The sequence below is a fragment of the Otolemur garnettii genome, unplaced genomic scaffold (genome assembly GCF_000181295.1).
Source record: "Otolemur garnettii isolate 467f Iridium unplaced genomic scaffold, OtoGar3 scaffold00035, whole genome shotgun sequence".
Classification (NCBI taxonomy): domain Eukaryota; kingdom Metazoa; phylum Chordata; class Mammalia; order Primates; family Galagidae; genus Otolemur; species Otolemur garnettii.
Window position 1 is genome coordinate 2,801,918 of NW_003852430.1, and position 15,172 is coordinate 2,817,089.

The following is a 15,172-nucleotide window of genomic DNA, read 5'->3' on the forward strand; positions in this document are numbered from 1 at the left end:
AGGAACAGACTTTCTCATTTTTATTTCCTCAGTTCCTGCCACATAGATGACATTTAAAAAAGTTGTTTACATTAATTTGAAAATGCCACTAATTTAATGTAGAAGCTATGGTGAATCTTAGTTATTTTACTTTAAGGCTTTCAATCTGAAGGCATTTCTGCCCACCTTCAGTCACGTGATCTTTATATCTAATAATATACATATGCAGAGATGTGCATATCTCTATTTACTTAAAAGAGTAAGATACTTTTTTAACCGAGTCAGATACTCTTATTAACTTTTAAAATAGGGCTTCCCTCAATTTCCAGGCAGAGTTTCTCTTAGAACGCTGTTAAGGTCGAGATAGGTTAATAGATTCAGATGGGATTGACATAACAGATGCACTGCTATTTCCAGCCTGGAGTTGTTGGGGAAGCAGGGAGGAAGGAGGGCATGTTTGATGCCGTGCTTTGTCATCTTCGCAGCTCATCAGTAGCAGCAGCCGACACCGGCAAGTGTTTGTCAATGAGTTCTATTGGCTCACACTGACCGTGCTGTTACAACCACTGATTTTTTGACATCTGCTGGTTTGACACGTGGCACTGGGCTCCGTGTGCAGCTGGCTCCTTGGATTTGAATGTACTGTGAGTTCTGTAACATTATTAGTACAATTCCTTGGTATTGTCTCACATTTGGTGACAATCAACGGTCGCAGTTGCTTTTTGTGTTTTATTTCCTATCGTAGCAGTTAAAGTTTTCGGTGATGTGGCCGATGGTTCCAGCAGCAGCAGACAATAGCTGTTGAATTAGCTAAGGACTGATGCATGCTGAGCTTTGGAACGGCTCCAGGAAAAGTTGATCTTACTATAACTTTATATAATGAGAAAATGTGGGTGGGAAGGAGCACCATGAATTAGAAGAATCGCTTTGCGTTTAAACTGTAACGTTTTAAGACTAAATGTGGGTTATATATATTTTTTTAATTAAAAAAAAATTTAAGTAGGGAGAACTTGGGAATGTAAAAATGTACCATGCTTTAAAGGCTTTGATCTTGAAATAGTTTCCAAATGTAATTCTAGTTTCTTAACATATTCTTAGTTATGCATTGTGGTTACAAAATACAGAAGCCACAGTTCCAGTTTCCCCTTTGTCCTCCCTTAAACTTTCTCTCGCTCTCCCCGGCTGCTCCCCTCTTCTCTCTACCTCTCGCTTCTGTTTTTTCTGACCTGGCTCTCACATATTTGTACACTTTTCAAGAAAAGCTTAGGACTGCACATATGAGGTTTCATAACCTGTCTCTCCCCCCCTAATATCCCTTAAGACTAAGAATTATCCACAGTAGTAAGTGAAGGTAGCAATGTTGATTGTGGTGTTGTACATAATGACGCCTGCTGTTGGGTGTGTCAAGCCCATGATGATGGAATAATAAATGGGTGCTGAACATTCCCGTAGCTTTTATTTGCAAGGCATTGTTCTTGTGATCAGGATCATACTACCTAAATGTAAGGGAAATAAGACAGGCAGAAGCGGATTTGTCTAATCCACCATGAATGCATTCCGTAGTGATTTAATTGCTTTTTTATACTTTTCAGCAGGTGGCTATGCGTACTTGTGCAAAGCTGAGAATGTTTTCAGATTCAGGTTAACAAGGAGAGGAATGTATCCTTTGTTTTGAAAATTCGTGTATTTTTTTTCTTCTTCTTTGAATTCTTGAATCAAGAAGATTAGTATATTTCATTGCCTTTCCTCTGGTTCCCCCAGGGTAGCACAGTTTTAACTGTTCCCAGCATATTCTGGTTATTGTAAAGGCCTTTTTATCTCAGAGTCAAGGGAGCAGAGGAGGAGTGAATAGCAATTCCCCAAATTCAGCCATTGTGAATTTCTGCAAAATTTTCTCTGCCTCATTTGCTTTCTGTCTAAAAGTTATATATGTCAAGACTTGAAGGTTCTTTGAGATGATGCCAGGAGTTACTCTAGAAATGCGTTCAGATCTTGTAGCAAACTCCCACTTCTTGGAAGACTCAATGGCGTGGTTAGATCTGATTTCAAATGCTCTGTGGATAGCTTTTCACTGGGAATTGTATCCCTGGGACACTTTTCACCGTTAGTAAATCATAGGCTCTAAATGAGAGCTCCTTAGATGGATGACTGAGGCACATGGCTGTGCTAAATGACAGTGACATCTCGCTCCTATTCCTCTATCCCATAGTTTCTAACTCCTCCACCTCGGCGAGGTACGTCTCTTGGAAATGCTGTGTGATAATGATTAAGATCACGTGTTACGGGGCAGAGAGACCTGTGTCTAGGAGCTGGATCTGTTGTTTGCTTAGCTATGACCTTGGGAGAGATTATTTAAGCATTTATGAGTATCAGAACTCCCACTTATTAAATAGAGCTTTTGTGAAGACTAAATGAGAAAGTAATTAATAAATATTTAGCACACAATAAGCATTAAGTATATATTAGCTTCTAACTTGGTATTTACCATGATATCACAATCATCATCCTCATCTCTGATCATGTCAAAATCCACGGGGGTTATTTGAGGCGATTGTGTTTCTCACTGGTAGCTAGGATACAGATAAACACAAGGAATCAATGAGATTAAGGGGTGGAAGCCCAGCGCAGTGAGTCTTTACAGTTTTACGAGTCCAGCTGCAGCATCCTGTGGGAAGGCTGCAGCGTGCCAAGGGCAGATGGTTCCTTGGAAGAGGTCACTCAGTTAAGGAGCTGCCCACTAGTGGTGGTCTGCACACAGCATCTATTCACGTTTGTTTTCTTACTCAGGCCCCTGGAGTTCTAGGCCTCATCTTACGGCCTTTATTTTTATTTTTTCCCCAGAGCCTTGCTGTGTCCTCAGCTGGTGAAACTTCAGGTTGCTCTCTGCTGATGACTGCTGGTGCAGTCTGCATACTGCCCCTATACATGCCATGTTGAAATCTGACGGATGGGTCTTTCAGAAAGGCTTCGTGCCCTCCTCTCAGGAAAGAGAGTGTTCTCACTCTTGCTCGTTCCCACCAGCACTGATTGTTAAAGCGTCCAGCACCTCCCGCCCCTTACCCAGCTTCTCTCTGGCATGTGGTGTGCACACTTCAGCTCCCCTCATTCTCCTGCAGTGACTGGAAGCTTCCTGAAGTCCTCGGCAGAGCAGATGCCTGCACCAAGCGTTTCATGAAGCCGGCAGATCCATGAGCCAAATAAACCTCTTTTCTTCATAAATGACTCAGTCCTAGGTATTCCTTTATAGCAACACACACAGACGAAGACATCTGCATCTACATCTGCTGCTCTCACGTCTTCTGGTTCCTAAGGAGGCATCTTCTGAGGCTGAGTTTTAGACCTTTTGCATTTTCTCCCGACCTGCTGGGCCAGACAGTACCTCCATGCTCACATTCACGTCCTAGAAAAACTGAGCTATTGTCTGTTTTCTCTGAACCCTCCTTATTTTTCAGATTTCATCCTCCTCACTTTTACCACTTTTGTGTATTTGCTCATTTGTTTTTTATTTGCGTCTACTCCTTGGCTAGGTGACATAAGTCAACCTCAAGGCTTTCCGTGCTGTCTGTTTTGATAATGCCCACTAGAAGGCTTGTGCTCTCTTCACACAAGCCTTCTAGTCAACCTCAAGGCTTTCCGTGCTGTCTGTTTTGATAATGCCCACTAGAAGGCTTGTGCTCTCTTCACACAAGCCTTCTAGTCCAAACCTGGGCTCATCTACCCATCTTCATACTATACATCTGGACTTGAATTTCTAGGAGACCTCCCCAGCCTAAAATGTCCAAACTGGGGTTCTTGCTCCTTCTCGCCCCTATTTATGTGTATATGTGTAATTTTTAGCATTACCTTGTGAATGCTTGTGATGTTTTACTTTAGATATTTTTTTAAAAAATTCAGAATATTAGGGCATACACATTTTGTTTACATACTTTGTACAGATTGAGTGAAAGTTATAATGGTGCCCTTTACCCAGATAGTGTACACTGTACCCAATAGCGTGAATTTACCCCTGAATGATTTCCAGTTCCCTGCAGGTTGCTAAAAAAGATACTAGATTACCACTTTTTTGAAAGACTGAGTGATACTCCACATCCATGGTCTACACAGAGCACATTTCTTCAATCCTTTCATGTACTGTTGTTTCCAGGTCTTTGCTATTATGAATTGTGCTGCCATAAACATTTGAGTGCAGGTATCCTTTTTATTTATTTATTATTTATCATTTTTTTTTTGAAACAGAGTCTCACTTTGTTGCCCCCTGTGTCACAGCTCACAGCAACCTCCAACTCTTGGGCTCAAGCAATCGATTCTCTTGCCTCAGCCTCCTACAAGCCGGGACTATAGGCACCTGGCACAGTGTCTAATTTTGTTGAGCAGGCTGGGGCCAGGTTCAAACACCAGTTCTAGCCCTGGTGCATGTGGCCGGTGCCCTAACCACCACTGTGGGTGCTAAGCCCTCAAGTCTCCTTTTTATAAAATGACCCTTTTCCCCTTGTGTAAGAAAGGGGATTGCGGATCAAATGGTAGGTCAACTTTAAGTTCTTTGAGGTTTCTCCATATAATTTTCCACAGAGGTCATATTAGTTTGCTGTCCCACTAGCAGAGTGTTAGAGTTTCTTTCTCTCCACATCCACTCTAGTGTCTGTTGTTTTAGGACTTTCAAAAGAAATCTGGAACACTTCATGAATTCGTGTGTGTAGGGACCGTATCATTCTAATTTTAGTATATGAGCTCCTAAACCCAAAACACCTTGTGCTTCTTTTGATTCAACTTTGGAATGAGCCATTTCTCCAAGGAATCCTGGTTTGTTTTGCGAGAGTGTGGCACACAGGAAACCACACCTTGGTGCTTGATATGTCCATTGCTTCTGGGGAGTGAAATTATGTTATTGTTTTGCTGTTACTATTTTCACAGGTTTCCGTCTCACTCAGAATAAAAGCCAAAGTCTGCACAATGGCCCACAAGGCCATGGGAATCTGGCTCCTGTTTTCAAACACTCCTGCTTCATCCCCTCTAGTTTTTCCCCAGGGTCACCTGCTCAGCCACAGCAGCCTCTGTCCCCCACCCATACACCATGTCAGATATCCTCCCACTTCTGGGTCTTGGTTTTAATGTTCCCTCATCCTGCAGTATTTCCACCTAGACGTCTGCGTGGTTTATGTCCTCACTTCCCTCAAGCCTCTTCTGAAAAGTCACCTCAAGGAAGCCTCCTCTGTCCAACCTATTTAAATCTGCTGTACTCCCCCCTCCACCTCCTGGTACTCCCTGGCCTTATCTTCCATGCTGCTTTTGTTTCTTAGCATGATCACATTCTAATACATTCTGGAACTTCATTATTTTCTTTGTCCTCTGTCTCACTCTTCTAAAATAGAGGCAAAAGGAGAGCAGGGATTTTGAGTGTTTAGTTCATAGTTGCATCCCCAGAGTCCAGAATAATGCCTGGCACCTAGCTAGTGCTCACTCACCATTTATTGAACAAACAATGTGTAAATGAGCATGGTTGGGTTAATAGAAATAGAGAATAGTTTCTGGAAGGCCCATACTTCATGTCAAAGCCAAAACAACTGCTGTGATTCTTCTGCTACTGCAAAAGTGCAGGACAAGGAGATGTTACAAAATTTACCTTAGGTATGTAAACGGCTGTTGGAGGTAGAAGTTTCAAAGATGGGGCAAATAGCTGTGAGATTCAGATTGCGTATCTACTAAGAAGAATGAGTCCATTCTAATGACTCAATGACTAAATTGAGGTAGGTGGTTTTATCCAGATAAAGTGTTTAAAGAAAAAGCCATGTGACTTGCTTAAAAAAGGAAATGGAGAAAAGGAAATCAGGAAGAAAACTATGAGAGCAAAGAGAAATGAATCTAGTAAAAGGGGCCAAGAAATTTCAGGTAACTAAGGACACCTTTGAAAGCTCTTGGTGATTCCCTAGGAGACCACCTGCCCTTAGAAGTGTGGGGGAATCAGAAGGAAGAGGGTCCAAGCTTGTGACTCACATGGGTAGTGAGAACATTATTTTGGCTAAATAAAAATAAAAGAGGACTTGGTCTGGGTGATGCTGTCATTTACTGAACTGATTAAGAAAAGTTTTAAAAAGCACAAGATATTTTCAGCTGTTTATGGGAAAAATGCTTTTTTTTTTTTTAAACTCCTCTGCTGTCTGAGATCCTTGCCCATTGCCAGAAGGCCCATCTGCCAGCCAGCAACCAGACTCTCTGCAGAGCCTGAAGCTCTGCTTGGGGAAAAGTGTCCAGAGGGAGAACACCTGGGTAGGATAAACTTACTCCTTATTTAACTCAACTTACTGAGCTGAGCAGCTCCCTTCTGGAGTCTTCAGAAAGGGCCATGGTATTATTCTTATTATAATTTTGCTCTTGTTCCCAAGTGGAAATGTGTATATTCTTATGCTAATGTATTTTCTAAACTTTCTACATTTAGTTTACAAAAGGTGGTTTTAAAATTGTAGCAGAAGAGTTTGTGTTTTCTGAAGAAAATCAAAGGGAAAGAGAAAATTCTGCTAGGTCTCTGAGGCACCTGAATATATCAAAAGTAAGCTGTTGGAGATTCAGAGAAGGAAGAGGTGTGAATCTGACCTAAGTGGGAGTTCCAAGGGGCTAGGGAAGGCACATAAATACAGGGCTTACAAAGTTATTGATTGATTTTATCTTTTTATGCTTTCCCTGGTGTTCCATGGTAGATGAGACACTCTCTATACCAGAGTTGAGAGAGGTGAAAGACCTACCACAAAGACCATGTCATTATTTAATCTTTTACATGAAGAAAATGCCTCCTATTCTCACCATCACTATCTCATTCTTTTAATTATAGGACTTTCAAACAATGTCTCCCAAAGCACATTTGTCTGTCAAATGTTAGGGCTGGTTGACTTCTCAACTTTGTTGAGTATCATTTACCAGTTGCTATGATGCTCACAAAACATGGTGAGTCAAAATCAGCCCCCATTCTTGAATAGCTGCAGTTGTACCTATTGGAGCTATCTCATAATTGATTAGGCTCATCTCAATTGTTGTGCTGGTGAATCTGCTAGGGCACAGGGAGCGTTATGAAGCTTCTCTTCTCACTATTCTCTTCTCACTATACTATCCAAGAGTATATGTGCATAGTAAACAGACAAACAGATGCTCATATAATTGAAATATGTACTGAAATTATTTTATGGGTGAGTCTATACTCTAGAACCATGGAGATGACCATGTTTCTCCCAAATTAAACCTTTTTTTTTTTTTTGCATTTCCCAAATTTATTTAAAAATTTTAAAAGTGCACAAAATCTAAAAGTGTCATGTCACTGTCACTGTCATGGAGAGCAAAGTATACATTTAATTTCATAGGCAATTGAAATGGTCTTTGTATAGTGGAATAATAGGACTGGAGTGGGGTAATGGTGATAGATGCAGAGGCCACATATCAACCTTCCTCTGTGTTTGTGTTTTTATTATTTTTTAATTAGTTTTTAAATTTCAGATTAATATGAGGATACAAATGTTTAGGTGACATTGTTTTCATTTCTAAGGCAAAGTTCAAGTTGTAGTGGAGCCCTTCACCCAGGGGGTGTGTTGAGCACCCTCACATTGTGCACATCAGGTGAAATCCTGCCAGTTACCCCCCCCCACACACTCCCCCCTCTCCTCTTTCCTTTCCTCTCCTCCTTGCTAGACTGTACTTGTGTTGTTTCGTTCATGTAGTTGTTTATATATTGGTTTCATATTAGTATTAAATACATTGGATACCTTTTATTTCTATTCTTGAGATACTTTACTAAGGAGAATGTTCTTTAACTCCATCTGGGTAAGCACAAAAGATGTAAAGTCTCCATCTTTTCTTATGGGTAAATAGTAGTCTATGGTATACATATACCACAGATTGTTAATCTATTCGTGGGTTGATGGGCACTTGGGATTGCTGCCACATCTTGGCAATTATGAATTGAGCCACAAGAAACATTCTGGTGCAAATGTCCATGGAGAAAACAACTCCAGTTATGAGCAGGTAAGAAGAAACTTCTCTGAAGATGACAGACAAATGGCCAACATATGAAAAAATGCTCATTGTCCTTAATTATCAGAGAAATGCAAATTAAAAACACTCTGGAATATCACCTAACTCCAGCAACGTTAGCCTGTGTCACAAAGTTCTGAATCTGTAGATGCTGGCATGGACGTGGAGAGAAGGGAGAGCATTTGTACTGCTGGTGGGATTGCAAACTAATACAGACTCTATGGAAAGAAATATGGAGAATTCTCAAAGAACTAAAAGTAAACCTTCCATTTGATTTTGTAGTCCCGTTACTAGGCATCTACCCAGAAGAACAAAAATCATTTTACCAAATTAAACATTTTTTTGAGACCTGCAGCAAAGAATTTGAATGATTTTTAGTGGAACCTGAAAAAAAAGGGGGATAAAATATTTAGACTTAAAATTATGGAGGATTTTTAAGAAAAAAATTGTTTCTATAACAAAAATAGAACAAAAGTCTCTCCCTTTTCAAAGAAACCTATTTTGTTTAGTTTGGTTCCTATGGGTTTTAGTTGAATTAATAGATTATCTCAAGATTTAAAAGATAAACTTGAGTTTGCAGAGATTCTCTACATATGTTGGCACACTGAGTAACATAATTAATTATTAAAAAGAAGAGTTCTTCCACAATAAAAATATTTCAACAAGGCTAAAATACCTATTTCCAGGACATAAATACCATCAGAATTATCTTAGCTAAACTTGAATTTTGGGCAGCCTGGTACTTTATATTACCTGGTCAGTTTTATATCCCAGAGCTATAGGACAGTTTGCTCCCAGGACTCAAAGTTGTCCCTTCCTTCCTTCCTTCCTTCCTTCCTTCCTTCCTTCTTTCCCTCTCTTTCTTTCTTTCTTTTTATAAAAAAGTATACTTAAAAAAAATTGTTTCAGGTTAATTGAGGGTACAAAGAATTAGGTTACAATGTTTGCATATGTTATAATGTACCTCTTATAATTGTGTCCCACCTCCAAAAGATGGTGCCATACTCCCTAACATCATGTCCATTAAGTGGGAGCACACCTATCCTCCTCTGTCCTCCCCTTTCCCCACTCCCTCTTCCCCCCGCCCTCCACCATGAATGGATTTGAGTTTTTCTCTTTGTGGGTGTGTATTAGACCATCTGCTGGCTTCATATTAGAATTGAGTACATTGGATTCTTGCTTCTCCATTCTTGTGATGCTTTAGGTGTGCTCCAACACATTCTTCTTAGTAAAGCATCACAAGAATGGAGAATCAAGAATCCTAGGTACTCAATTCTGATATGAGGACCATTAATGACCTACATGGTGGGGGTGGGGAAAGGGGACAGCAAAGAGAGGGAAGGAGGGATGGGGGTGGGTCACAGTGTGTGACACATCTTTTGGGAGTGGGGCACAATTATAAAAGGGACTTTACCTAACAAATGCAATCAGTGTAACCTGGTTCTTTGTACCCTCAATGAATTCCCAACAATAAAAAACGTATACTTTGTGGGACTACAAACTAGTATGGAGAATCCTCAAAGAACTCAAATTAGATCTCCCATTTGATCCTTGCAATCTCATTACTAGGCATCTACCCAGAACAAAGTTGTATCTTTTCTTTTAATGAAGTGTGGAATGTGATTGAATACACATTTAGGTTTTGAGCTTGAGAGGTTAGCTGAAAGACCTGGGTTTTAGGATAGTTCTAATTCTGATAGATGGCTCATATAACATAGCTATAACTCTCAGAATACCCCTTTTACAAAATTCTTATACCTGACTCTTTGCATCATTCAGGAACAAAAATCACAATCCATATAAAAAACAAAGTAAAAGAAAGTAAAAACACTACTGCAGGGAGAATGGGGGACCAAAGACCCCATTCTTGGCAAGGGAAAATGCCCCAGAAAAGGGGGAAACAGAGAAATAAGCTGAACAAGCCAGAGCAAAAACAATTTACCTAGCTTACTTCTAAACTAACAGGTAAATTACATGTCTGAACAGTTCCTGCTTTTCCTAGAAGGCTGGCCGGTAAGGGAGACAGCTTACAAACACCCCTGCTGGGTCTGTAAGCACTTTGAAGAACAATGGCCATAGCAGAAGCTGTGTGCAAGGCTTGGGAAAGAACATTAACCAGGCCAACCCCTGCCCAGTCAATAGTCAAAGCAAAGACCCATTGTGGTGATTTGTATTATGGCTAAGGCAGAAATCAAGGGAACAGCTTGAGCCCTGAGATATGGGCAGGAGGGCTTGTACCATAACCACGGAGGGAAAATGCCTCTGGGTGGAGATAAGAAAAAAATTCCTCTTTTCCACTGATTCTTCAGAGAAGAACTGATGCCACTATGTCTGCTCCACAGAGAAACTGGAGGGGTCTAACCTCCTCCCAGGGACCTGTGGGTGTGACCATAGACAGGAGGCTGCCCCCACACAGGCTCAGGTTCTGGATTTCTCAAGGCTGCCCAGACCCATAAAGTTACTGATTATAGATAGAGTAAGTACTACCATGCTTACTCCTGAAAACTGCTGATGTTTTTACTTCCTTCCTCAGTTTATCTCCTTGGCTAAATAAGAAAGTAGCCTTCAATAAAAGCTGGGTGGAACAAACACTCAGGGCCACTTGCTGAAGCCCTACAAGCTAGCGGTGGTCCCCTGTGTCCCACCTTTAAAACGCTATTCTCAGTGTCCTATCTCTTTACCTCTCATTGCTTTTAATTCATTTTCCCAATTGATAGCTGCTAGTTCCACAGGTCTTAAAGGACACTGCCCCTGGGGCAGAACCCCAGCAACTACATTCCATGACACCATATAGACTTAAATAATTTTCATTTGGGGTCTTCATAAATTATTTGCCTAAGCTGATATGTATATGAATTTTTCCAATGCCTTCTAGAATTCTTATAGTTTCATGTGTCAGGTTAAAGTCTGCTACCATTGTGAGTTGATTTTTGTGAGTGGTGACAGGTGTGGATCTTGCTTCAGTCTCTTATGTGTGGCTATTCAATTACCCTGGCACCACTTATTGAATAGGGACCCCCCCCCCCACAAAAAAGAAGTTGCTAAGGCTTGAGTTTAGCCCAAATATTGAGTTTATTTTGTAAACTAAAATCTACACTGAACATACTTCAGAATGTTTTTAAAGTATCTAGTTTGAACCTCTGTCAACCTTGGACATTTTTAATAGTGTAGTACTGTAACAAAACTAGGCAATCACTATATTCTCTGAATGAAGTTGAACTTGATCCAATTCCTTTGACTTAAGTCCCTGAATTCAGCCCCCTCTCAGCGGTGGGGTCCTCCTGGGGGTCTGCATACCACCACACCCAATTTTCTCATTCATCTTTGCTGACAGTAAATATCCTCCTTTTGAATAACCTTGTCTCCAATTTGGAAGTGTCATGCTTTCAGAAATTTAAGTGAACTGAATGATTTATCAGTTTTGTTCATTTTCTCATTTCTTTTCTTCTGCTTTGGATGTTAAACGTGTGAAGAAATGTAAGCAGCAATTCTCAGTTTGACTTTCTACCATCAGAAAGAATCTAGTTCTTGCAAGATGTAAGCTTTCTTCTTAAGTTTTCCTTTGCTGATAATCCCCCCACCATGACTCTTCCAACCAAAAATGCTCAGATAGCTGTGTGAAGTGCATCACCTATCTTACAAGACTGTCATGAGACATGCAAGTTATATACAATAATTAAGGCTTATTCTCTGTTGATGTCCAATAGACTCAAAATTTCTCAGTCCTCCCCAGGAAGGTGATCCTACCTCCATGACCAGTTAGCCCATTTGACAGCTTTATTCTTTCTGGGTTTTCCATTTGACTTATTCATTTTTTTGTCATTTAAAAAAATTAATAAACTTTGAGAGAAGTTTGAATGCACACAGCAAAATTGAGTGGAAAATACTGAGAATTCCTGCATATCTATTTTCACATATGCACCATCTCCCATCCTATTGACATCCCCCCTAATGTGGTACCTTTGTTACAGTCAATGAACCTATGATGTTCATTGGATGGGATTTGACAAATGTATAACAACATGTGTCCTCCATTGTGGTAGCATACGAAACAGTTACACTGGCCTAAAAAATCCTTTATGTTCCACAGATTTATTGCTCTTTCCCCTCAAACCCTAGCAACCACTTATCTTTTTACTATCTCCATGATTTTGCTGTTTCCAGAATGTCACATAGTGGGAGTCGTACACTAGGTATATAGCCTTTACAGGTTGGCTTATTTCACTGAGTAATGAAGGTTTTCTTTCACATGTTTATATGACTTGACACTCTTGTCTTGTTATCACTGAGTAATATTATGGTTGTCTGAATATACCACAGTTCATTTATCTGTTCACCCACAGAGAGATATCTTGGTGGCTTCTATGTTTTGGCTTATAATTAAGACTGCCATGAGTATCGGTGTGCAGATTTTTGTGTGGACATAAATTTTTAATTCATTTGAGTAAATATCAAGGAATGACATTGCTGGATCTACAATAAGAATATGTTCAAATTTCTAAGACATTGCCAAACTGTCTCCTGACGTGGCTGTACTGTTTACATTCCTACCAGCAAAGAATGAGAGTTCCTATTGCTCCACGTTCTTATCAGCAGTTGGTGTTATCAGTGCTTTGGATTTGGGCCATTCCAGCAGGTGTGTGGTGGTATCTCACTACAGAATACTGTGACTATTCTTTATGATGCTACAATAATGAATACATGGTGTTGAATTCCACTGTTGTAATTTTACAACTCTTTAATGACATATGATATTAAACGTCTTTTTATATGCTTCTTTTATCTGCATGTCTTTGTTGGTTGTTCAAGTTAAGGTTCCACTCTTTCTTTCTTTTCTTATTTTTTGTGGGAAAAACACTGTAGAGCAGGGTTTGTCACCCTTAAGAATATTGACATTTGGGGCAGGTAGATCTTTGTTTTTGGAGACATCCTGTGCATCTGTATTCCTTTGAAGGGAGACATCTGATAGCTGAGGTCTCTTAAAATCTTATTTCGTTAATTTGGTCTGAATACTACTTTCTCTTCCTATCGAATACCAATGTTTCCAATATTTTATTTTCTTTAACATTGAAAGCAAGTAATTGTTTCGCAATTGAATATGGGATAAGATGGTGAATGGGGACTTTTTATTCAAGGAATATGGCCTAGAGATTTTGGTCTAGTCTTTCCTAGATAGTAAGAAGGGTATATTTTCAAAATCTTATGGAAGAAAAATCATTGACTTCTAAAAGTGATACTATTATTGTCAAAGAAATCTAACTATCCCCCAGTTGCAATGGAGAGTGGGCTATGACTTGATCCTTCATGTCTGGGAAAGCATACTGAGGGACACTGCTCCCAGAATCAACTGTGATCCTCTTAAACCCCAGGCCTCTATTTACAGAGCTTTTAAAATTATACTCACATTTGTTATTTGAGAACTTGTAAATGTTTAACACATTTAAAAATTATTATTTACTGCCTTGATTTTTTGTATGAAGTTAATTTTGTGATTTCTGCTATTAATCCTTCAGTTTTCAGAGTCATTTCTCCATTCAGTGAGATTGCTATAAACCAAGGTTGTGTTTCTGAATATTAATTCACAAAGATAGTTTCCAGAAGGGAAATTGCAGCTAAGTGAAGCACTGATAATTTGTCAACCTGGATATTTTGTACAACATGACTTGACTAGGATCTGGAATTAAATACCCAAGAGAGAGGATTAAAAATAGAATGGGTTTCAATTTCAGAACATGAATTCTTAAAGTGTCTTTCCTGTCCTTTTCATTACATTTATTACACGCGCCAGCACTACCATTTTTACAAATGAGCCCTTATTTCCTCCAGGGCTTCCAGATGAACATGGGACCAAAAGGACTGAGTTTTTTTGGCTGGATTGTTCTACATACTGGTGAATCGCAACTTTAATGCAAATCATAATTATCAGCCTAGGAATAGTGTGTACTGTATCCTTTCAATGAAAACAAGAACTAGCAAGTTTTCCTCTTTTTATATATCTTGGTACAAGTTCAAATCATTTCAAAATGGTCCCATATTTGAAGGGTGTGGACATCTTATTTGATATTATTGTTTTATTTATACATAGGCAAGTAGTACCACTAAAGGCAGGTGAGTTTTGGAGAACTTATTTCATTATTGATCCTATTTCCCAATCAAAATATATTTAATTATACTTGTTAATGTAATAGCATAGCAATACTATTATTACTGCTAATATACTAATCATATTATAAGATTATTATAATAATGATATAATAGAGTTATAATAAAATTTATAATTTAATAATAGAATGGTTTAAAACCGTTTCTCAATAATTGCAAGACACTGGGGCTCTAAGAGAATTTATAAGAATTACAGTCCTATTGACTTTCTCAAACCGTCACCTCAGTAGGCAGTTTGAGTGGTTTTATTGCAGTGAGAATAGGTTATAGAGTTATTGAATATCTTAAAGCTGCACATTGAATATCTTGGAGCTCTTAGATCATCTGGTCCAGTGCTTTTCTAGTTTGTGAACCATAAAATCAGAATCTCTGAAATAGTGTTTATTCAGATATATTCTGTTAAATTTGATTCTGTTCCATTCTACTCTTTGTCTTTTCTGATTTTTTTTTTTTTTAAAGGCAAACAGGACTCACTCATAGTCATGACTTATGATTTGAAAACACGGGTGTAGGCTGGCAACTATGTTTTACAGATGGAGAATCTGGGGTCTGGCAACACAAAGAATCGTTTCTTAAGGTCAAACAGCTCATTAGTTGCTAAAATGAGCAGCCTTTTAAAAACATGTGGAATTTCAAATGCAAAGTCATTTAGCATTTGGGACTTACAAAATGATTTATGACTAGCCCAGAGAGTACTTGAAAACTGCTCCGATGGCAATCAGGAGGTGAGCATGACCCACGCCCGCTGTGCATGCACACTGGGACTGTGACCCTCCGGCTGACAGTTGTATTGGAACAGAGGGACACCCCTTTACTTGCATATTTTCTATGCCAGCTTTTCCCTTACAATGGCAGAGAGGAATAGTTGTGACAGAGATAGTATGGTCCACAAAGCCTAAAATATTTACTGTCTGTCTCTTTACCAAAAAAGATCAGCCAGCTCCTGAGAGGCATCTGGCACATGGTAAATGCCTAAAGAAGAGTATCTATTTTTACTATGTAGTAGTAATGGTGCTTA